This window comes from Triturus cristatus, chromosome 8 (genome assembly GCF_964204655.1).
Source record: "Triturus cristatus chromosome 8, aTriCri1.1, whole genome shotgun sequence".
NCBI lineage: Eukaryota > Metazoa > Chordata > Amphibia > Caudata > Salamandridae > Triturus > Triturus cristatus.
This window is the reverse complement of record NC_140591.1, coordinates 1,514,401,614-1,514,427,636: the sequence shown is the minus strand read 5'-3', so window position 1 is coordinate 1,514,427,636 and position 26,023 is coordinate 1,514,401,614. Positions and strand designations below refer to the sequence as shown.

The 26,023-nt window shown below is 45.0% G+C and overlaps 1 long non-coding RNA gene across 1 annotated transcript; it reads left to right on the top strand.

Moving 5' to 3' along the window:
- Positions 1-20,262: 20,262 nt before the first annotated feature.
- Positions 20,263-23,217, top strand: LOC146806022 (uncharacterized). Its single transcript, XR_014967545.1, has 3 exons — positions 20,263-20,549; positions 22,003-22,113; positions 23,103-23,217. It is a non-coding gene; the product is annotated as an uncharacterized LOC146806022 (long non-coding RNA).
- Positions 23,218-26,023: the final 2,806 nt, after the last annotated feature.

Here is a 26,023-nt window from a genome sequence, read left to right as displayed (position 1 = left end):
GCATGGCATCCATACTCACACACTAACAAATAGAAAGAAACCCTAAAGATTATTGTCCAAAGGTTGAGGTCAGGGAAACATAGACCTAGGTGGGAGTGGCCCCTTTCATATCATCAGAGAAAACCATGGCGATAGAAAACTTGATAGACACATGACAAAGATAGATACTACTTTGTAATTTGACCTGACTGGACATCTGTTTTAATTTTAACTTTGCTGTGGAAGCCTTGATCGAGTGGAAAAGGTGAAAGGCTCAACAGTTGGTGGTGGTAGCACTACTAGTGACAATATCAGCAGTCTAGGTAAGTGTTTCAGTGTGCATAAGTGTAGTTATATGAAAATTATTTCCCCAAATGACCAAAAGGCTTCATTGAGGTTTCAGGCACTTTTCTGACATTAACTGGCTCGAGTTAAAAGGCTTAGTTAAGTTTGCTCGTACTCTTTTGCCATTTTCTGGCCTAAGCTAAAAGCTAAATAGGGTTAGAAGGCTTAAGGAAATGTCCCCTGTTGGTAAGGGTAACTCGGTCAGGAGATGCCAGTGCAAAGGAAAAGGCTTTATAACCTGCAAGTGACTCTGAGAAAAGGGAGAGCAGGAGCCAGTATCAAAGGGGCTGTTGTTGCATTTAAAGAAGCTGATGGAGACAGGAGCATGCAAAGCTTCAATTGTAATGCCAGTGCAATTGCTCAAATAGATGAAGTCATTTATACTCAGTCCCTCCAGGTACACACTCCAGCATGTCCTTGGACTCCTCCAGAAAGGATTTTGGGAAGAAACAAAAAGATACATGAGTCCTTAGTTCAGATGATACCACAGGAACATTTTCTGATCAGTCAATTGCATATGGCAAGGAGCATTGGGAACAGGAGCTGTAGATCCTGGAATTTTCAGATATCATTGTGATTACATAACCATGTTTAATCTCCTCGCCTTGTCTCCTTCGGATGCCTCACATAATCCCAGCCCAATTGGAGGGAGAGAGTATATCTATTTGTGTAGTGAAGGCCAGGGAGAGTGTCTAGAAGCGTCTCACTCCTCAAACTAATTGGTAACTTCAGTAGGCCGCAGGTGAATATTTGATCAATTCAGAGAGGGGAAATTAACAAAACATTTTCAACAAGCAGTAAACCATTTGACTTCTAACTCAACCTCTCCAATCACTGGGCCTTTGCCAATTTTGGACATTCTTCTCTAATACAAGAACCTTGCATGGCAAACTGGAATCCATGGTTTTGACAAATGACTATCTGAAAACCCAGCCAGGCATACTAAAGAATATTGCTCAGGATCTGAATTAATGAATTCCTGTATGCTGATCCTAATAAGGCCAGTATTGATACCGGAAGGCAGAGTTGGGGTGGAGGAAAGGACCAAAAGAGAGGGGGTAGGAATGTGAACCAGCATATGTCTCTAAATGGCCAATGTTAGTACAAAGAAGTTATATTTCATATGTGGGGATATGGAATCTGCTATGCCGTAGGGAGAGTAAGCATATAAACAGGTGGAAATGGGTGAAAAGTTTAGAACAGGGTTCAAGAAAAGTAATTAATACCAGAGGGAGTTCTAATCCATTGGTTAACATAGCAGTGCTGAGTGGCAACAAGGGAATGGTGAAAATGCCAGAGGAGAAATGGTAACTTTCGAGGAAGAGTCTAGGATGTATGAAGGCTTAACCTAAAGGGTCAAAAAGTGTAAACAAAAAAGAAAGAAAAAAAAGAAGAGATTTGAGGCCAGTGCGATGGCGCTGGATAACATTTGGGTAAAGGGCCCCAAGGGCTTGAAGAGCAATGTTGAAATGGCAGAGAATTCACAATAGTTGAATTTTACTCTCACTTGGTTGCACATTTATTTAAATCTAATATAGAATGCTGAGACAGAACTTAATAGTTTCAGCCAACGGATTGTGTTAGAAGAGGAGTTTGAGAAACTGTTGGTAACATTTTTTTTTTAAAATAATCATGCTAGCGTTAGTAAACAAAAGATTAGTTCAGTTTTGAGAGAGGAAGATGTAATGTCCCAGAGGTGGTCAGTGGGGTAAATTCGAAGAAGTGTAGAGGTAACAGTAGCTAGTTGGACCACTGATCATTTAAAGAAGATGTTACCATCTCTTAACCATTTTACATGTTTTTGTTCTCTTCAGGAGAAATATCCTTCCTGTAGAAGTGTACTAGGCAGTTCGGTCATCTGTTAACATGGGTGTTTTGTCCTGCAATGTAGAATGATTACTAAGGTCAGTTGATTTCAGAAAGTTATGAAAAATAATACAATATTTGCTTCCTAGATACATGGTAAGCTGGTGAAAATCTGGATCAAAGCAGTTTATGTAATTTTTAAAAGATGCAATTAAATTGGGATCTTGGCACCTATCCAATTTCTAAGAAATGTGTGACACATGCCAGGTTGTTTCAGCCCAGTTATGATTAGGTGCTGGTCTGTTTGTTAAAACCTGTATGATGGCTTTCTGCCCATGAATAATATAATTGGGTCGGATTCTTATAACGATAAGCAATGGCAGCTGTTCATCAATGAATTGGAGTATCTTGGGGGTCTGCTGCCTTCCTCCCCCATATTAATTGTGGCTGACTTCAACCAACGTCGTTCCCTGCTAGGGGTGCATAATATACATTCAAAAAGGCTAAAGGTGGGCGTAGTTCGCGAAGTAGCACTTCGCGAAGCTACGCAAAGTGCAGTTCGCACTACGCGAGCTTCGCGTAGCACTTCGCGAGCTTCGCGTAGCACTTCGCGAACTGCGTAGTAACATGTTCGCACTGTGCAAAATGTTGTTTTCAATGATTGCACAGTGCGGACAAGCAACCGGCACTGTGCAATCATTGAAAATGTCATCTTGCACAGTGCGAGCTGTAGTTTTCTGCTGCTCGAGGAGATTTTTACTCGAGCGGCAGTTTTCTCAACGCGAACTGGTAGTTTCTCATCGCGAGCGGTCACGAGCATACGCGACCCCTCGCAATGAGAAACCAGACCTCCTCGCGTTGGGAATCTCGCCGGGAGGTTTATTTTCCTTGTTCGCGATCGCCAACTTGATGTTGCTGATCGCGAACAAGGAAAAAGTCTCGCCGGGATGTCATTTTGCTTGCTCGCGGTCGCCAACTTGACGTTGAGGACCGCGAGCAAGCTAAAAATGACCGCAGCACTACGCAAGACTACGCTACGCGTGTTCGCACTGTGCTACGTGCAATTCGCGTAGTGCGAAGTAGCACGAACTTCGCAAACTTCGCGAGCGTAGCGTAGTGCTTTGCCCAGGCCTAAAAAAGGCTCTATGCTTATAAAATACCTGAGGCAATATTTCCACATTGGTCCAATTGGGGAGGGCCCAGTGGTGGACTTCAGGTCTGGTTCACAAAAGTAAAGTTAGACCAAAATTCTAATTTACTGGTGTTAGGTATCCACCATGGTAAGCTATGAGTAGAATCTTGACAACTGCTAGTTTCTGCACTCGGGACTGATTTAAAAGTTATTAAGCCCAATATGGGGGATAACATAAGATCCTGGTCATACAGGACCAAATCCAAATCTCTTTTAGGTCTTGTCTAGGCAGCGCACGTGCTGTCTCTTCTAGACATTCTGTATCTGCTCTGTTCGGTTTGATCATGCCCCGGCTTACGATTTGTTCATTTGTGCACTTTTCAAAATTCCCTTCCTTTCTGTGTCTAATTTTTACATTTGTCCCTCTTTTGGGTGGGTGGTTCTTATCCCGGGCGACTGGCCTCTTACATGTGTTATTGCTTTTCTGTCTATCCTGTTACATTTCTTTGCACTTCTTTTTCTGTTCCTTTGGTTCATGTATTCTGCTTGTTAAAAATTGCTGATTTCCCATGCTGCTTTTGTTGGATCAACACGTGTGGCTTCTGTTTCAGCAGCACACACCACAGACAGAATTTCACAGTGACCTGGGACAAACAAACTTTTTTTAATTACATGCGTGCGCTGAACAGAGGCTGCTGCCCTCTCCCGCAATATGTTGCCGTCCACCTGCCACAGACACTAGCTGACACATTTCTAATCGGGGAGTTGTCTCTTTGCTAGAAAAAGGGTTGCAAATTGATGGTGGACAGCCAATGGCACGCTGAAAGCACAACCCTCTCACCCAGCGATTGCTGACTGCTGGCTTTATCCCAGGTGCGTACATTCAAATCTTGGATTTGCCGCCACCCAGTTCGGTTACACCACCGCACAAGCAGGCTAGCCAATCGGGAGGCCCAGTGCATCCCTTCCTGTATGGATTCTTGCCAGCAGGGACTTCCAGCCACAGAGCCTCAGTACGGGATGGCCCAAGGTAAAGCTTGAAAACATAGGCCTCTTTAGACTCGCACTTTGAAGCACACCTTGTACATGTGCATATTTACATCATGCGTGTGCATGTAGGTATACGCATGTGTTGTGTGGTGGCCAGCACATATCTCTGAAATGCCTAGAAAATATTAGTGTGTCCTAGTGTGATGTAACTGGTGCTCATGTAATGCGCTCCAATAAAAGCGCTATATAAAAAAACAAAAAACAATAGTGTGTGAAGAGGTGTACTTCTTCACCCACTATCAGTGCATTTATTGACTTCTCAGTTACATCACACTAGTTTTGGATTCCCCGCACACTACCAGTGTGTTTATTGAATACTCTGTTCCAACAAATAGGTTTTGGATGTTCAGAACACCACAACCATACAAATATGTAGTAGTTATTCATGTGTGCTTAGCTACATTGCAATACCCATATGGACTGACATGTATATGCACATGTTTAGAATACCATACTTCACTGAACACCTCACTTATTCTTCACATGTAACTTAGTCAAGGTAACCCACTTCACTGCATAGCTTCAGCACACTATCTGCCTAGGAACTGTACATGCATACAACCTCTACGAAAGTCCCAAGGTCACATATGCATGTTTAAATGGCATATTCATAACTTGTGTGAACAATGCAGCCATAGGCAAAACAAGGTAAATGTAAGTGTTATCTTATTATGTGTAGCCGTTTTATGCAAATATATGATTATTTCTTATGTGATTCCTTGCCTCATTTTTTTCTTCCTAAAACACAAAATGTATGTCCCGTTTAAGGTCAGTCACTTGGTAAAATGGCAGTTAGGACAAGACTTCTTTGTGGAATAGTGGATTTCATGGTGTATTAAGTGGGGTTTTTTCTACCCTAGGTTGAGTTATTCTCTCCCTAGTGTGGAACTATGTCTCCCAGACTCATTTGTTCTTCTTTACTGCACCCCCTGTAATGCACAATGCTAACTTTATTTTCCAGGTACGGCCAGACAATCCAATCGCTCAGATCTTTATTCATATCTCTGAGTACCAAAGTGGCACAAGGAAAAATTTCTCCTGACCCAGATTCAGTGTTTTTTTTAACTTCATCACTGGGGAGGCATATAACAATATTTTGTGAAATGCAGATGCAAATATACAAACAAATATACTATTCACAGCCAGTATGGTCCATTTATTTCAACCTACTAAACAAATCAGCGGCCATTTTAAAAAAAAAAACTGTCTTAATCTGGGTAATTTCTGTTACTGTCAGATTGGTTTTAATGCAAGGCACCGGGGTTTGCTGTAGTTTACTACTTTTTAGATCACCCATATACATTTTTAGTTATCACCAATTTGTTGGAATTTGAAAAGAAAATCTTTCAACCCAATAGAATCTGCCACATTTTGTGCTCCAGTCTCTATATACACACACACACCATCGATTTGTCATGGTTTAGCTATAAAAACGAAAAACTATAACAAATTGGTATCAGTCTTTATCATCAGCTCTAACTTAATCTTAACATGTCCTTAATATGTGCTCTAGATGAGTTAGCACATGGTATATATGGGTTTTGGTGATACCCAAAACACATTTATCAATCAGGTTAATGTCTTGACCAGGGGTCGTCAACCTTTTCTGTAGTGAAAGCTACTTCTGTGCAGTGAAATCATTGTGGGTTACTAAAGGCCAAGCAACTATTACATTGTCCTCAGCTATCCCAATGCTGAGCTTCATTGACTTTAATCCTAATTTCCATGGAGCCAGATACTACGTTAGTGCCAAATACCTACAGTTCCCTAGCTAGAAACAATATGACTGATGCCAGATTTGTTGCCACTGTGTTTGAAGACCGTTCAATTAACTGTCGCTGAAGTATGTAATCTAGTAGTTTCAGAGGGCAGGTCTGAAGAAGTAATTAGTATTAGTGTGTGGCAGTTAAACTGGTGCAAAACGTTGCTAATTCACAAGTGTATGGATTTAGAATGATATTACAAATGATATTACAATTCTATTGCAGCTCTGACAAGATCACTGTGTTTTTTTGACGTCCAGATGAGCTCAACTGCAGCTACTTGGTGCAGCAAAGAAAATGCTGCATCTGTCTTCTACTTTGCTTTTCTTTTAAAATGTTACATTACAATTTTTCCTTAAAGATTGTATGGCACTAGTCATGTTGGCAACTATAGTCTGATTACTACCTTTACTTTGTCTCAGTGTCAGTAAGCATTCCCTTGTTTTTGCCCCACTAATACAAAACATTGAAAGATGCTGAAGATTCTTCTCTTCAGCTACGTTTGTCTTTGTGTCAGTAAACACTGCCTTATTCTTGTTAGTTCATATGATTAAAAGGCAACTTTGAAAGATGTTTAAAACATACATCTCTATCACATCAGTAAGAAACTTGGCACTGCCTGGCATGTACCACTCCCCTGTAATCAGGGGTATATCCTGGGAGGGCAACCATGATTCAGTCATTCAACTGTTCATTGGTCAGATGTGTTCAAAACTTGGATTTTACAAAGTTCATATCAGAGAAGGCTTTTTAACAAAGACAAGTGGAACCACACAGGGAAAAAAAGTTTAATCCCAGCTGTGTGAATGTTCTTGTACTCTTCCGCATGACAAGAGACCCAAATTTTATGTTGGATTACTTTGCTGTCAATTCAATCTCATTTTGAAGATTAACAATCAACGATTGTTAGCAGAGTCAAGGTTAAGTAGCACACTAATTTGTTCGGAAATTTCACTAATATCCACTTGCATTAAGGGGTTTGAAGATAACATCCCACATTTGCTCCAAATCACAAAATGGGAAATTGAACTATTGTTTAAGTCTCATCAGGAGGCTACTGTATTTCTTAATGTCCGGGAGCTAATTCAGCTTAGTTTTGGGAAAAGATTTGGAGCACAGAGGGAAAATGCTGAAACATCCTTCCAAGAGTCCTCACAAGATCAAAACCCATTACCATGGCACATATTGACCATTGATGTATAATGCAATACTAGTTTAATAATGGAGGGAAGTCAGGTTCTGCTTTGCAATTCTTTACGTGAAATCATTTTTCAATAGGGTCATTCTGTTCTACATAATGTCTTCTTGGTTATATATAAGATAACAATGCGTATAACACTTTTTTTTATTATAATGTTTCAACCTGCTGCACAGCAGCCACACTGCTGTAGAACATAGCTCAAAGACACTCGCAAAGTCAATACCTCTGGCTAAACAATGATATGGTCCCAAAGGTGAGACCTATTGGCTATGCCTTGCTTGTTTTTCACACACAGGTGATACAATGGGACACATCCACATGGATTCAACTGTTGTTCCAATCAAGTAGTAAATATTTCAGTAAGAAATTAGGATGTAAGTTGGGTGGGATGACTTACTATCTCAAGTAATATTCACAATTCTTGTCAGAGTGAACCCTTAATGGCATTAAATGAATCTGAGCTCAACCCCTGGTAGCTACAGCTACCACAGGTTCAGCTTACAGATAATCATAACTTACAGCAAGTTGTAAAGCATTTATGCAGTGCCAAAACAGCAATACATAAAAATACAACAAAATAAAAATCCTAAACTGAATTAGAAAAAGAAAGTACATTCTAATAAATAAAATGGCACACGTTTTAGCTAAAATAGCCCAAAAAACTTTGAACAGGTATTGCTGTCAACTGGTTTCAGTAGACACGGACCTAAGTGCGACATGAGCCTGAAAGCAATGGAGCATTTGTCAGATACAGGAACCTGTTTCACCCCGGTCAGAAGTTTTACCATGGGACTCTGTCTCAAATATAGAAGTAAAAAATCGTCAGCTGGGTAAGGCAGCAGGATAACTGTTGGTCACAGTCCGTGTGAAGCTGTTGGATTTTGGCAGGAAAATTCAGGGCAGAAGAAATTCAATTTTTTTGCCCAAAGCAAGGTGGATATTTTTGGTGTTCTCACTCTGCCAAGATTTCTATGTTCTCACTTAGTCGCTTTTTCCTTTTACGGAGCTTGGGATCCTTTAGCAGGGCAAAGCTACAGGCTGTAGTGGAAGAGGGCTCCACAGAGCTGGACAACTCTTCTGTGAGGTCCAGCTCAATCACATTTGCTGCTGTGGTAAAGCTCTTAGTTAAAGAAACCTGACTTGTTAGCTCAGTAGCAACACAGCTGGGTTGGATTGGCAGGTTTGTCCTGGTCCTCAAGTCTTGAATTTGAAAATGTTTTTAAGTCCTAGGTTTTAAAGGCAGGTAAGGATCTTAGTCAGACACAACCAAGGATTTAGAACCTCTTTAACATCAACTGAGGGTCAGAAGAGCAGAGACCAACAGGAATGTAAAGGGGTAGGTTTCATTGGAACTGTCTAGCTGGGAAGCTTCAGGAAAGTTGTTGTATCCCTGTAGCTTGAGGAGGAGGACAACCTTAGGACCCTTGGAGTACACTTATTTGTCTTGGGTACAAGAGAGAGCAGGCCCAGTCATTCAGGGTCCTCTCAGGATATAGCCAGCCGGTCCAGTCTTCCTCTTTTCCTCCTCAGGTCCAGAAAGTGCTCTGTAGATGGTCCCAGTGTATATATCATTTATGGCTGGCAATAGCTTGAGGGTGGGGGTGAGTTCTGGCCCTTCCTAACCAATGGGGGAACAATTCCCTAGTGGAACTCTACTAACGTTTGCCACAGTTCCTGCCTGCCCTACTGCTAACCATCCTACAGTGCCCTGATCGGCCTAAATCCAAGATTGTGAAACCCATCCAACTTGTGCAGAGCTTGTGGGCCTTCCCCAGAAATGTCATCGAGAAAAAGAGCAGCCCCTCCCCTGCGGTACCTCAAAACCAGTTCTCCAAACCAATGTCCAATAGGGTTGGTGCCTTGTTGACTGAGGGAACAAAGGGCAGGGTCTGTTCAGGTGTCATCTGGAATCTGCCTACGACAGGGATGCACTTTTGAAGTGAATTAAGTTCCTATGCACAACTTAGATGGTCATCCTGCTAAATGACCAATGACACCTCTCCACACCCAGGTGACCCTTCCTGCACATAAACAATTAAAAAAAAGAAATGTTTTACCTTCTATGCGAGCTGCATTAAGCAGCACACATAGAAGTGACAAAACACCATTTAAAGATTGTTTATGTGCAGGAAGGTCTACCTTATGGTGAACTACTGCGGATGAAAAGAAATTGCTCAGAGGAGCAGGAAATGGAAAAGAAATTTGAGGAAACAAAAGAACGCTTCAAACAACGTGGTTACAAACATGCAGACATAAAACGGGGTGAAATGAAAGCAAGGCAGAAGAGTAGAACGGACACACTACTAACTAAAAAAGACAAAGTAAGCATCAAACCAAGCAATACCAATATAAATGTCAATTCAGAAACAGAAAAAGAAATCACAAAATTGAATGACAATCAACCACGGCTAATACTCACCTACAGCAAAGAAAGCTATGAGATACAAAAAACAGTAACCAAATCCTGGAACATACTGAAAAAAGATCCAGATAGAGGCAACTCTATTGGAGACCGGCCACTGATCTCATTCAGAAGAGCACCCAATCTGACAGACCATCTGGTGAGAAGTCACTTTGTACACAAAAAAACGGAATCCTGGCTACAATCAAGGTCGAAAGGCTTTACAAAATGTACATCCTGTAAGGCCTGTAAAATCGGAAAAAATCTAAAAAGTCTAACAGATCCTACTGGCAAGGCCTTTGCAATAAAGGAAACCATAACATGTGAATCCACACATGTGGTATACATTCTCCAATGCTTCTGCGGAAAACAATATATAGGGAGCACTATTTGTCCCCTAAAGAAGCGTATATTGGAACATATACGTGCGATACAGAATATGGATAATACATATGCTATTGCAAAACATATGTCCACACATAAAGAAAAAACATGGCTTGACATCAAATATTCTGGACTAATACTGGTCGTGCTGAATGAACGTGGAGGCAACAGAGTACAGAAATTACGCAGATTGGAATCCCGTATGATTATGAGATTCAAAACAAAACACCCGCTGGGATTAAATGGGGATGAGGAGATGTACGTTCATCTTTGAAAGTCTATGACCAGTTAAATAAATTAATGAGATCAAAGAGGAAGCTACAGGTGTTGAACATTGGAATGGAAAGAAAGAGAAAAAAGAAAAAACCCCAAAAGAACTTATATACTGAATGCTTTGATATAACTATATGCATAAAACATCTGATTATGAAGAGTATAAACTGATTCTACAACAATCCTTAGAAAAAGAAACACAAATAAGAAATATATGACATATGGTTTTGTTGCCTGCAAGTCTTCTGGCTGGGTGGTGGGGTTAATATTCAAAGCACAGTGTAAGGGCACTCAGCCCACTATTTTATTTGGACACTCAGTCCCTTAATTCTCCCCATGTTAAACCTACTGTATAAACACACAGTAATGACCAACAGTCGTCCAGTTTCCCCCGCAATTACTAAATTTGCGTGGATGGAGTTCTAAACAGCGCGTAACATGGCCTGTGATAAACACGTTATATACACTTGGTGCTTTGAAAACCAAAAAAACTACTAAATCCACAATGCACTATTCATATAAGAGTATATATAACTAGAAACTGTAAAAGGACTGTACTAACACTCTACCGTGATCAGGAACTTCGGTTCGAAACGCGTAGGAGGAAGTCACAAATTGAATAAAAACAATATATATCATCAAGAGGAGTGCCGCGTTTTCTTTCTTTGGATAATTAACCTGCGAGACCCTGTCCTGGTCTCGACGCGGGCACCAGCTGATTAAAGTGCTCCCACTGTCACATGGACGCTTTGAGGAAGGATATATATACATATTACCTACTGGCGGTCGCCAGTAGGTAGTTATAGTTAGGACCACGTTTCCATAGGAAATCCGCAACATTCTATTTTGAATACCTTTGGCCCTGGTCAACGAAGCCTCGCGAATTTTTCAAAATAGGTGGGGCTCTACGCTCCGCTCCTACCCTGAAAGTCTCGGGGGGATTCGTCAAGCAGGGGCTGAGATAAAAGGGGGGTCCCAAAACGCATTTTTCCCATGCATTTTTCCATAGGACCTTTAGACAGGGCTACAGCCCGAACGGCTGAACAGAATTACTAGAAATTTGGCAGAGAGGTAGTCCTCAGGTCAAGGAAGTGCCTTTTGTAGGTTTGGTGTAAATCTGTTCAGTAGATTCTGAGAAAATAGCCTTTAAATCAATATATATATCTGAGCCAGCTTACGGTGCGCTTACGGTACGCTTACCGTACGCGTACGGTGGCGTGCGCGAGCGCGATTCTGATTGGCTCTTAGATCTTAGTAAACATTCGAATCGGCCGAAACCAGGAAGCGGCAGCCGCCATTTTCTCTCTCGCACTGAGAGTCATGTTTAAAATATAAAGCACAAAAACATGTAAAGGGGCTGTTTAGACAGCTCCCACACACATAGCCATGTTGAGGGAGTCTCCAAAGGTCCCCCAAGGCCAAAAACGGAATTTTTATTTTTTCGCTAATTTCGCCGAGTACGCTTACCGTACGCGTACGGTAAAAAAAGTATATATAAAAAAAAAAATTATCCACACTCTCCCCAACCCCGTGTGCAATTGGTGCACGAAGGGCACCAATTGCGCATGGATTTTTAGTTTTGACATAAACTGAAATATTAAAAAAAAAAATAATAAAAAAAAAAATTATCCACACTCTCTCCACCCCGTGTGCAAATGGTGCCCGAAGGGCACCATTAGTGCATGGCTTATAACATTTACGAAAAACTAAAATATTACCTTTCGAAATGAAGTGCATCATATGTCCTCCATGTGCGCACGGTGCGCGAAGCGCATCGTGCGTACATGGCCCATCTAGTGTAACGTGGGCACGCGGTGCGCGTAGCGCACCGCGTGCTCACCGTGCGTGCACGGCACTAACTGCGTAAAGTGGGTGCGCGGTGCGCGAAGCGCACCGCGTGCTCACTGTGCGCGCACGGTGCGCGAAGCGCACCGTGCGCGCACGGAACGAACTGCGTTAAGTGGGCGCGCACGCCACGAATGGCGTAAAGTAACTTAGCATTTAAAAAAACGTACAAATTCACTGAAAAAACCATAGGTTTCACACACGTTATAGTTAGGAATTAGCATTTAAAAAACCTTGCAAATTCACTGAAAAAAACATAGGTTTCACACATGTTATAGTTAGCGGAAATTTTACTGATAAAAAACCAATGAAATTCCCCCGTTATAGTTAGTGCAGGCAACTATAACTCACGCGACCGCAATCTTCTGCTGATGACATATGTGTCTTTATGAAAAAAAAATATTTGTAATATATGTATAGCTAAAAATGTATGGAAGAAGACATGGGCAAATAAGTGTCTAAATACAGTATTAGCATCAGCAGAGGATTGCGGTCGCGTGAGTTATAGTTGCCTGCACTAACTATAACGGGGGAATTTCATTGGTTTTTTATCAGTAAAATTTCCGCTAACTATAACATGTGTGAAACCTATGGTTTTTTCAGTGAATTATATATATATATATTATCACAGCGTTGCTCCTTCTGGAGTGCAGGGACTCTGGAAGGGTGGTGTACACGCCAGCAGAGAGCTCCGGCAATTAATATCCCAAAATCCAAATTCAAATTCGGACGCTCTCAGAATAGAAGGCAGGACACAATCTCAAAGTCCAAGTTTATTGCACGATGCGTTTTGACTGAAAGCAGTCTTGATCACATGTAAAGTGTACATCATCACCAGTAACTGATAAAGTTTCAACAGGTACAGAAAATAAAAGAAGGACTGAGGAAATTACTAAATACACGGCGGCCATGATGTAGTGGTAAAGAAGTATGTTCTTAAGCCAAAGGTAGCTATGTTGCCTACACTTCGTGTGCAAAACATGTTTACAAAAATGTGCTAGGTAAATACAAATCATAATGTAAGTACAGTTGAAGCAGCAAATGCAAAATACATCATGAACCTCCCATATAAATACGTACATCCATATACTGTAAAATACACCATTCAAAATGGACAAGTACGCATGCATACTACCTATGAACAGATTCATAGCTGGAACCTCAGAAATGTCAAGTTAGCAAATTAAATAACGGCATAGAAGGCAAATGCGATATGCGGCAAGTGTTGACCACAATGAATAAATATGAAATCATAAGAGCAATGAGCTACTTTGCATAGCTAGTGCGATAATGTTAAAAATCAATGAACATATTAAGCGTTACAATGTTGAGCAGATGCACCGCCCGCCACTTACAGGTCATAGTAAACTTCAAATGGCCTCAGATGGACCTAATATACATTGCAGTGGTGGGCATAAAACACTCACACGCCAGGTCAGCAAGGGCAGACAACCGCGCGAGCGCGCTTATCGATTTCCTTGAACCCAGGTTATCAAACAAAGAGGTCGAGTCCAGTCAAAGACATAGGTGCCGATTCCGATCCGTTAAAAAATTTCCACGTACGACTCGCATCCGGTATTTTTACCGTACGAATCGTACAAGTGCCGTACAAACTGCCAAGTACGATTCGTATGGGAAAAAGTCCATGCGAATCGCATTGGGAAATATTCCCCACACGTCCTCGGCTCGGATAATGTGTCCGACACGTCCCCGGACGATCCACCGTACAAATGTCAAGTGAAGTCCGAACGCACAAGTACGATCCGTCCCGGGTGTCCGATTTTACAACCGTATGGAAAATACACCGTCCGCACCGAACTCCCATAGCAACCATGGAGACATGTGCCCACATACGTGCCGAACACCCCCCCAGCCCCCGTACGTACGCTCAGAACACCCCCCCAGCCCCATATGTATGCTCAGAACCCCCCCAACCCCCTGTATGTACGCGGCGAACCCCCACCCCCAGCCCCCATATGTACGCTCTGAACACCCCCCCAGCCCCCGTATATACGTGCCGAACCCCCCCAGCCCTCTTATGTACGTGCCGAACCCCCCCTCAGCCCTCGTATGTACGCGCTGAACCCCCACCTGTGCATGTACACCCCCGTACGTACGGACCGTTCCCCCACCCCAACAGTGGACATACGGACCGTACCCCCACCACCGTATGTATGGAGCGTACCCCCACCCCAACAGTGTATGTACGGACCGTACCCCCACCCCATATGTATGGAGCGTACCCCTACCCCCGTACGTACGGACCATACCCCCACCCCAACAGTGTATGTACGGACCGTACCCCCACCCTGTATGTATGGAGCGTACCCCCACCCCCGTACGTACGGACCGTACCCCCACCCTAACAGTGTATGTACGGACCGTACCCCCACCCCGTATGTATGGAGCATACCCCCACCCCCGTACGTACAGACCGTACCCCCACCCCAACAGTGTATGTACGGACCGTGCCCCCACCCCGTATGTATGGAGCGTACCCCCACCCCCGTACGTACGGACCGTACCCCCACCCCAACAGTGTATGTATGGACCGTACCCCCACCCCGTATGTATGGAGCGTACCCCCACCCCCGTACGTACGAACCATACCCCCACCCCAACAGTGTATGTACGGACCATACCCCCACCCCGTATGTATGGAGCGTACACCCACCCCCGTACGTCCGGACTGTACCCCCACCCCAACAGTGTATGTACGGACCATACCCCCACCCCGTATGTATGGAGCGTACCCCCACCCCCATACGTACGGACCATACCCCCACCCCAACAGTGTATGTACGGACCGTACCCCCACCCCGTATGTATGGAGCGTACCCCCACCCCCGTACGTACGGACCGTACCCCCACCCCAACAGTGTATGTACGGACCGTACCCCCACCCGCGTATGTATGGAGCGTACCCCCACCCTCGTACGTAGGGACCGTACCCCCACCCCAACAGTGTATGTACGGACCGTACCTCAGGCCCCAACACCAGCACCCTCACCCAACATCGCGCATGTACAAGTCGCATCAAGCCAGAGCAAAGGACAGCACTATACAACAAAATGGCCAATGTACGCACCGTACAGATGCTAAAAACACTCGTACACAACCAGGACAAAGCAAAACAACACAAGAAGACTCAATTCGAATCGCACAAAGCCACAAAACATTGTCCAACAAGCCCAAATACAACCTATTCACTGACCAGCAACTGCCAAACACCTAAACAGAGGCCCAAATCACAACCACTCCTTATAACACACCCACCCAAAGTTCAAACACAGCCACACCCACAAATGGACCAATAAAAAGGCCCAACACACACAAACCATGATCCTTTGCAACAGACCCACTGCTGCCAGACCACACAGACAAACAACTGCACCATACTACAACCTCCACTACACCTTACACCTGCACACCTTCACACAACCACCTTCACAAACACACCCACATCACATTCACGCACACACCTTCACAACCACACACCCACAACCATCCACACCCATACACCCCACGACCATCCACACCCACACCCCTCACCATGCCCACTAACAAGAATCCAAAGTTCACTAGCGCAGAGTTGGAGACCCTTGTCGACAAAATCATCAGAGTCGAGCCACACCTCTTTGGAACATTGGTCAGACAGACCAGCATCCACGAAAAATCATCCATGTGGCAGACGGTTGTCGATGCTGTGAATGCTGTTGGGCCCACCAGAAGGACCAGGCATGAATGCCAAGCCAGGTGGTACGATCTGCGGAGGCGGGTCCGAGCAAAAATGACGGAGGAGCGCACCTATGCCAACATCACTGGAGGAGGGCCGCCCCGCAGACTCGTACAATACCATCCCTGGGAGGAGAGGGTGATGGCCACGCTGCCGCCGGTGGGAGTGCACGGAGTAGAAGGACTCCGAGAGCCTGGTGAGTACACAAACAACTCACCTCACATGGGGGAATGCCATCCACAACCAAACTCACAATCATTCACGCAACCACCCCAAAGATATCGCCTGACTCAACCACACTCCAAAAACACGCACATACCACTAGCGCCACCATGCCCCATCCACCCAGCTACACAATGCCAAGTCACAGGCCACAAAAAACAACAACACAAGACACGGTAACCCAGATGGCGGGAGAGTGGGCCTCAAAAATCACATAGTGCAACTCACAAGCAGACAACAATGCCCTCAGCCCATATGGTCTAGGTCACAGCCAGACAAACAGTGTGTCCCCACACAGTAAAGACTTGCCTGCAAATGGCGGACGCCTTGCATGAAGACATGGGTGTAATGGAACATGTTGCACATAACAGCAGCCAATGAACAGCCAACACTGTGAAAGAGTGGACGCACACACCACCACAGCAGCAGCGCAGACACAGACACTACACCCAATGGGTGCCTGGAGATCAGAAACTAACTCACATGAACAAGCCAAGGGCCATTCAAAGACCTGCAAAATGTGTGTGCCTAGGAAGCTGGGCTGAGGGGACAGAGGGTGACAGACACAGGGAGGGAGAGGGGGAGAGAGAGGGAGGGAGACACAGGGAGATGGACAGAGGGAGGAGGCTGACACAGGGAGGGAGGGAGAGGGGGACAGAGTGGGAGGGAGAAACAGGGAGACGGACAGAGGGAGGAGGCTGACACAGGGAGGGAGGGAGAGGGGGACAGAGAGGGAGGGAGACACAGGGAGACCAATTCACCCTTGGGTGGTGTGGGAATGTCTGCTCGTCCGCAGGTGGACTGCGTGCATGTTCACAAGGGTGGCCAGTGCCTGAATCCCCCTCTCTTCCCCATGGCAAAACACTGGGCCATGTGTCAACCTGTGCACTAGCACAACGCCAGCTACCTGCATCATCTAAGTGTGTGGAGCAACTACAGTTGCCCACGTACAGTGCAACACAGAATGCGCCAATGCATGCCTCGCCACACCTGCCCACTCCACTGCTGACTGCAGTCACAATTGACGCAGCAAGTGAGACTGTGTCACACATAGGTAAAGTCTCTAAAGCTGTGTTCAAGGGACATACCCATGCACAAGTGCACTGTGAGTGGAATGCAAGACATATCCAAATACCCAGAAGAACCGTGCCAAGTTCATCACGAATGAAACATGGATGTAGCATGGAACAAAAATAACATTTTCTCTCTCACACACAGGTCAGCGTCGTCGATCTCCCCCCAACACTGGGGGGGAAGACTCACAGGACCAGGCTCTGCGGGACAACGATCCCACCGCCAGCGACGACTCTCACCACTCTGTGGACGACCCCGACCAACCTGGCCCCTCTGGTGTCCAACCACCTGCAGCACCTGCGTCAGGTACAACTGGGCCAACCACCACCCCCACTCCTGCCACATCCCAGGAGACAACCAGGACCCCTGCCCCACCACCACAACGCAGCCAGTCTGACCAGGAGGGACACGGTGCATCGGGCACCCAGGAGGAGGCAGGCGACAATGCAAATGCCACCCCTCAGGGGTCCCGGAGACCCGATGTGCCCACAAGGGCAGGCCAGGTGCAAGTGGGCAGGGGTGGTGGGAGTGGAGGACGGCAGAGGCGCGAGCCTGACCAGTTGGCTGGGGAACCGGTATATTCCCATGTGAGAAACATCCTGAACACATACCGGCAGGACACCACGGGCATGAGCCAGGTTGTGTCCACCCTCAACGAGATGAAGGGGACCCTCGAGGAGATCAAGACCCAGCAGGCCCAGCAACATGCGGAGCAACATGCCTGTCAACAGCGACACCAAGGACGGATGGAGGACAGACAGGCTGAGCTCGTGACGGTGCTCACGGGAATAAACCGTTCACTCCGTCGGATAGCCGACAACATGGGCAACCCTCCCTGTGCCACCAGGCGAAGAACATCACTACCCACAGGGAGGGATCAGGAGGAGGAGGATACATCCAACGGAGCATCCCAAGCATTGTCACGGCCTGCTTCCGAGGGTTCCCGCAGGAGGGCGGGTCATCCACAGAAAAGACCGTGAGGGTCAGCGCAACAGCACCATCTCCCAGGACACCTGGCCTGGCACCTGGCCCACTGGCCCAACAGCAGCACATCAGCAAATGACATTCTCTGCCACATGGACTTGCTGGTCACAGTCTGACCAATGTTGACAAAGACTGTGGTATGGACTCTGATGATTCCCAATGGCAAGGATACCAACTCCCCCAGTGAACTTTGGATTCTACACATCCGGAAACCACCTCTTGTCATCCCCCCCCAACACGTACCCCAACCAAAATTTTCACAATCAAGAGATGATGCCTACATTTTGCATTCTTCCATTACATGTGTGTTGTAAAGTCTAACCATGCCTGAGTTTTCATATGACTTCAACCATCCATACCCTGGGGCCTGAGTCTGGCACAGGACACACATGGGTCACAATGTAGTAGCCAAGACTAGGGGTGGGCGGAATTTGCGGAATTAACTTCCGCAAATTATCGCGAGAATGCAGAAAATCTCCGCAAACACGCCGGAAATATCGCGAAGACGCGGAAGTTTTTTTGCCGCCTGTTCGCGGTATTTTTTGCGTGATCACGGGTCGCCAACTTACCCATGCGGTTGCTCACGGGCGCGGCCATCTTGTTTTCCCTTGTCCCGCCCTCTGGCGATGTTTACTTCCTGTTCCGGGTCGCACAATGCATGTTCGCGGTCGATATTTCCTGTTCGGGACCGCTTTTACTTGATCGCGTTGCTTTTTGCTTGCTCAGGGAGAAAATATCGCGCGAACTTGCGCACGTGGTCGCAATAGGCGCGGCCATCTTGTTTTCCACTCTATTGCATGGTTCTGGGGCCTGATTTTCAATCCTCCCTAAATCTTTTCAATCCTTTGTTTATATTCCTGCCTCTATATTTTTGGTTTTTGTCTACTTTTTTTTTGTTTTTTAGCTACTTTTTCTTTTTGTATTGCCCGCTATTTATTTCCTTTACCCCTTTATTTATTTTACCTTTTCTTTCCCGCCCCGTCCCCAGAACCATGTCCAAGGGCAGGGCTGTTCGCCGGTGCAGCCAGAGCCGCGACCGCCTTCCTTGCGGAAGGCGCCGCCCACAAGGGGTGCATGCACGGGCCTTATTTGGGGAGGCGGAGTTGGCTGCACTAATTTTCTTTGTGCAGCGCCACCTCCCCTCAACCCTGGCAGCAGGTGGCAGGCCTGGGTCCGGGTACGGCCTCCGGGAGCGTCGGCAGCGGTGGGGGAAGGTGCGCCGGGCAGTGTCGCGCATCTCTGGGGTCCGGCGCACCCAGGCACAGCTGACGCACCGGTGGTCCGACATCCTGGACCGTGAGCAGGACCTGCTGGACCTGCTAGGAGTGGAGGTCCCGGGGCTTGGTGAGTACCTATTTAATTATTACAACTTTGTGTCTGTTCTTCTGCTCTATGTTATATATTGCGAATATCTTTTTTTCCTTCCAACCAGCTAGAATGTTGCTGCTTACAATACATTCCAGGTTAATAACGTTTAAAAGTCTTCTGTGATTATGACACAGGTGCTCTTCTGCGCTACTACTAATCTTACTTGTTTGCAGCTTTGCGTTTGCGCTTGCTTAGCGTGATTCTTTACGAGTTTATTTTAGAGAAATTAAGTTACGTAATGCTACAGTGACTCACGTCCACTCCTTACTTTGTCCTGTCACTAATAGATAGGGGCGGATTGATACTTAGGTTTAGGTACTTTGTATGAGCTTCTAATTGGTTAGTGGTATGCGTGATGCCCCCCCTCACTCAGTTACGTGACGTGCTGCTAGTACGGCAGTCTTTAGAACCTTTTCTAGTTTGTTCAATGAGTGGAGGTAGGCTTTGCAGTTACTTAGCAGTAGCAGATCAGCATCAATCAAACCAAAATTTGGTGTATACAAAAAATGTAGTCATGTTCATGTGTCCTCCATGATTGGATCATACACATTGTTGAGGAATACAGTGGAAATGCATACTTAATATACAATTGGCATGCCTGGAATAGGTGGGCTAGGTTGGGTGGTACGTTGTACCAATACTTAGGCTTACTTGTAACTTAGTTTTCTGGAATCAGAATGGAAGAATGGATTACTGTTGATAAATAGTAACTTAAGTAGTCGAACTGCGAATCCCACGATATTACATGTTGACCAGATGAGATCGGTCAATGTAGTTATTGCAATTGTTGTTTACATAAGTGTTTTTTGACCGTTGTTGAAAAATATTGTATTTGTTTGACACCATCCATCAATGTTTGTCTCTTTCTTAATTCTTATATCTCTCCTGTCCATCAGCACCCAGGGGCAGACCGACAGGGACTGGACAGTCGGCGGGACAGGAACACCACCAGGAGGACACCGCTGAGGGCTCCTCTGCTGGCCCCAGTAAGTCTTCTTGTTTTTAATAATATTTCTTATTCCATAACTTTTACTGCCCCATTTCTCCCGAACTATAGTGTGTTTCCAAATGCTATTTTTTTACCACCAATTATCCTTCGATCTGTACGGTTTCAAAAAGGTTATCCCTGCCTCCGCTATGATGACTGAGTACTACTACATACTATCAGTCTGTCTGTCTGTACTGTAGTAGCTAGTCTTGCCCAGTTGGCCAGTGCCACTCTTTGTGAAAGGTTGTAATATAAAACTCATATTCACCAGTAGCTCGTACAATCCGTTGGGTCGTTGTCTTGTACTACTTTTTACTCTTATTGATGTTGAGGCTTTGAAAATTCACAGCAACAACAGCCCTACCAGATTTCTTAATATTTTGATATGATACCCTATAGGACATACCACTGTTGTAGGGATCTTGCACATACATTTGCACCAGAAAATAGGATGTTGGTGATGGTAGGTTGGACCTTCCTTGCACACCTCAATCAGAAATTCCGCACCCACCACAATTCCACTGCTTGACTATAGTACTGTCTTGTCATACCTATTAGGTCTCGGAACCCTCCCCCCAAAATAACCAACAAGTAGACAACCCAGAACATAACACACCCAACCTCTGTCGTGGAAGCAATTCACATGCACACCCTTACTTTAATTTGCTCACTCGTGTAAGTTAGTCCACTCCACACCAAATACCACGAAGTCTATGTAAGTTTAAAATGTTTATTTCAATTTGAGAAGGTCTGTACACTGTTTTCTTAGCAGCACCAACCGGCAAATCAATAACATTAAAACAATATACATTGTTACACTTATACAGTTGGGAATTAAATCATGATAACTGAACAGTGGTGGAAGGCAGCACCACCATCCCATAGCAATTTAGTTTATATACATTTATAAATGAAGATGTGAGTGAAGGGACCCCTCACCTCAGAAGAACCTAGTACTGGTAGTTGGTGCATCGTTCAGAAGCTCTGGTTCGTAGAAGGGAATCTTGCGTCTGTAATGCGAAAAAAGAAATGGTGTGCGTTAGTATATTGCAACTTGCAAGCATTTCTCAGCCGTGCCAAAAAGTGTAGCATCTATGGATAAGCAATATGGACTAACAGTAACAGTAGTACACCAGTTCTTCATAAAAAAGTGGCTTGTTAATGTTTGTTGACCGCTTGTACGCAGCGCGTAGACTAGACAGTAGCAGTGTGAGGCAGGTCATGTGGGCTCAAAGGTGTCTTAAGAAGCTAAAAGGTAAAGGTAACGTCACATGTGCATGGCTAGGGCTAATCAAGCAAATGCTACAATGATCATATAACTTAGTGTCTACTCTACTACTACCTGATTTGTACTAGTGATGTATGTTAGTATTAACTCATTTTTCAACCTTGCTACTGATCAATAGGGGGGAGGTGTATATGTCGCCTAATAAATGTGTAATGTTTTCTAGGCGCACTACCGACCACCATTGCTGGGGCCAGCGAAGGCGACGCCGAGGGCGAGGATGCGGCAGTTGCAGATAGCAATGGAGGGGGAGTGGCAGCACCAGTGGCAGGCGGTGGTAAGTTAGATTCATAATCTTTAACTATTGTTGAACTTGACAGCACACTCACTGCAAAGGTGTACTGTATGTATATGTATACTGTACAGTTGTGAATTAGGGCCCCATTAGGATGGTGGGCGTATTGCCCCCGCCGGGCCGGCTGGAACTCACAGCCGTCACCGCAGGGGCAAACCTCCCGGCATCCCTGTAGAAAATATTCAGACATGTCCAGGCGGAAAAGGGTTCAATATGGCGGTGGTGTCTCTCTCACCACACCGGCAGCCATATAATCTGCATTTTGGAATGCCTTTGCGTGGCGGCATTGCCGTCCGCCACGGAAAGGCATGCACACATTGCAGAGTATGCTTGGGGGCCCCCATGGAGGGTACCTACCGATGCTATGGTACCCCCCCGACTTTCAAAGCAAAACGTGACAGGCTCCGTGCGAGGCCCGTCATGTTGTGCTTGGAAAAGCAGCACAACATTTTAGCATTGCTTTCAGCAAAGCCAACTAGAATTTAAATTTTAAAAAACAGGGTGCGCCCGCCACTGTGCCGGGCGCATCATCCTAATTAATTGTCCCCACGGGACCCTCACCCTTTTTAGCAGTCGGATGGCGGGCGGACAAAGTCCGCCCGCTATCCGATGTCGTAAGTAAGTATGAGTTCTTGGGGACGTTTGAAGAGTGAACTAGAAGACTAGAATTCCCTTTAATTGGTATAGGACTAGGAGCCGGAGTATTGAGTAACCAATGTCCTCATCTATCTGATTTCAACTCCGCTTTGAAAGTTTTATGGAGAAGAGCACCTGGTGCACTGTTCAACTAAAAAGTGTAAGACAGGTGGAAGGAAGAAGGACGGGCGACATTTAAAATGTCATGTACTACTGTGCTTTATTTTATAGTGCTACTCTACCATGCCACTATGTGTATAAATAATTACCTTGTCCTACTGTTTTATTAAGACTATATTTTACAATTGTCTTGTTTTTTTCTTTTTGATACACAGCAACTCCGAAACTCAACCGTAAGGAGTTGGCCGCCAAGGCACGGCGCCGGAAGCTGGAGGCAATCCAGCAGGAATACCGGCGGCTGGTGGTCCTAGCCGAGGAGGAGGAGGAGGCTGCTGCAGCTATTGAAGCCTCCTCCAGTGCCCAGGGCCCCAGCCACCGCCCTCCAGCGGTACGGCGCCACCGCCGGACGGCTGCCCGCCGCCACCGTGTCATCTCCGGTGCCCCCCCCACTGTGGCTGCAACTGCCGCGGCCTTAGACGCCGCGTCGCCCATTTAGAGGACCAGATGCGTGTCCTCCTCCAGTCCCGCCCCACCAGTTAGTCCCTGTCACTGCTCCTTTTTTAATTCCTGTTCGTTCTTCACTCGTTTGGGCGTTCTCTACTTCTATGGACAGTCGTTGGGGTTAGGGAGGTGGGTGGGTCAGCTTTTGTGGGTTTAGTTTATTTGTTAGGGTCAATTAAATATATTTTTCTATGTTACATGCAATGTTGTTAATGTTTTGTAGGTGGGGTAACTGTTTTACATCACACTGTTTCCTTGCTGGTGCATGGCCGCCCATAGCGTGTGTTTGATTTCAATAATTTGCTGACTGTATAAGACACAAACAGATAGATGCGACACACCTCACTCATTGACTGGTCCTACTATGCATTCTTTGGAGTGGTGTTTGAAACTGAAATCATTGACAACATGTCCATTATTAATTCTGCCTCCCCCAAACTTCTCTCTTACCGGTGCTTGATGTTTATGTCCAACTGTGGCACAGCACTGGCTGCATGGTGAAGATGGTTTCCTTTTTCATACATGCCATGATTGGGGTGGTGGTGGTGGTAGTATAGTAGTAGTAGTATACACTGGCAGGGTGGCAGCATTTCCAAAAAAAGAAAAGGAGATAGTCAATAGCCTTTGAGAGACTGTTAGAGGAGTAGTTGAATGAAGTACATCACAGAATTTACCGAGCCACAATTATATGCTCAAATATTTGACAAAAAATCTGAATGCTGGTTATTATGAGGATAGCCTACTAGACAGAGTTACAAACTATAGTTTTGTCGACTCGAGTCACTTGACTATGCCTACAGTCTAACAGTTAGTGCTGTATATGAGGAATGACAACAAACAAATCCAATCAATGCCGGCAATTCATGCTGATGTATATGTTCCTTTGTTAAATAAAATAACCTCTGAAATATCCTACTCATGGGTGGGCAAGCAGAAGAAAATCATCGCTCTGCATTGAAATTGAAGTAGTGTTGCTTTCACCACATCCGCCCCAGCAAGTGTGTGATTAAGTATTGGTGTACATTTAATTTAGTTACACCTCGACAATAAGTCACACAGCCCGGGGGAAGAGGGTTAGGGTCCGTTGATTGGATGGGAAAGGGGATTTTCGGAAAGGTTTGACATAGAAAAACAGTATGCATACATAGACAAACAAACGACAATCATTGAAGACTACCATACCATATCCATTCCATATGTTAAGGGAGAAAAAGGCAATGCATGCATGATGATGAGACCCGGATTACATACACTTCTATTTCTTGTTCTGTTCCGGCCTTAATACTTTAACAGATAGCAAATAGAAATTGTAAATATTGGTAGTGAAGAATCGTAAACACAGAGCAAACGTAATGATGATTGATAATAACAACTCCAAGAACACACTGTTGTAAAGAATGTATACAAGATATTAATCAAAATTATTTAAAAGAAGTGAAAAGTGGATACTGTTACTGTCTTATCCTGGTAAAAAATGTGGACTGGTTTTTTGCATCTCGGCATTCCTCTTGCTCCTCTCGTCCATCAATCTTGGGTGTGTCGCCTCGCCACTCGCCACTGCCCGGCTGGAATAAAAAGGTGATTGATTGGTAAGGTAATTAATATGCATTGTAATGTTTTACAAAGTTTTGGACAAGGCCCGGCCTGTAATTTTAGATTGAAAACCAAAGGGGATATTCAGAAAGAAAGTGAAAACAAATGCACAAGTGATGGTGTAGTGCAACAAGAACACTTTCCGAAGTGGCATGTATGCATATGCATCATCTCTACTGTAGTCTGTTTCCAGCATAGACCTTCAACAGTAACAGGAGAGATCAGGCCCACAGTGCTTACCATTAGCACATCCTACGTTAACACTTTAGAGTCCTTTTTTTTTCTCTCAAAGAGTTGGACAAAGGCAAAGCACATTATCCATTCCAAACATAGCATTTTACAGTTAAAGTTAGTAAAATCAATGCACTGCAGTCATCCCACCGCTACACTCTATTCAACTTCTACACAGACATTTGGGTGTGCTGTGGTTGTTGTTGACGTGTTTACCTTTTTCCGTTTTATGCCACTCATGAAACATCCTCCTGACTTCATCATCAGCTCTGATACTTCTACTGACTAACTGGAGATCGGCCTGCAGTACAAGTGTAATTTTTATAACACAACAAGAGTAGAAATATAAATATTACTGACTTGAGTCATTCTTTATTGTGTACAGAAAGATAGATTACCACTAGTACACTTTGACATCACTTTGTGCACAACAAACAACGCAAACGCAAAGACCAATAGCTCAGAGTCAGGTGTCCAATGCATGCCATTAATTGTCATCATTCATTACCTGTTCCTTCTCATCTTAAGTTAACGGGCCGTCTCTTTCGCCATCATCATGATGGACGGTGCTGTTAAGTCACAGTCATTTGCATTGCGCAGATTGAGTGAGTCCCCTTCCTGTATTGAATTAAAAGCAATGTATCACCAAGATGCAGGAGAAGTACACATTTCTTGTTTGCCAGAAGGGGAAAATTAGTAATTACTAGTGTGTTCTGTAGAAAGTTGATTAGTGGCAGTGCACAATTACATCAATTCATGCGCAACACACACCACAAAATCTACATCATTCAGTCTGCCATTCTGCGGCCAA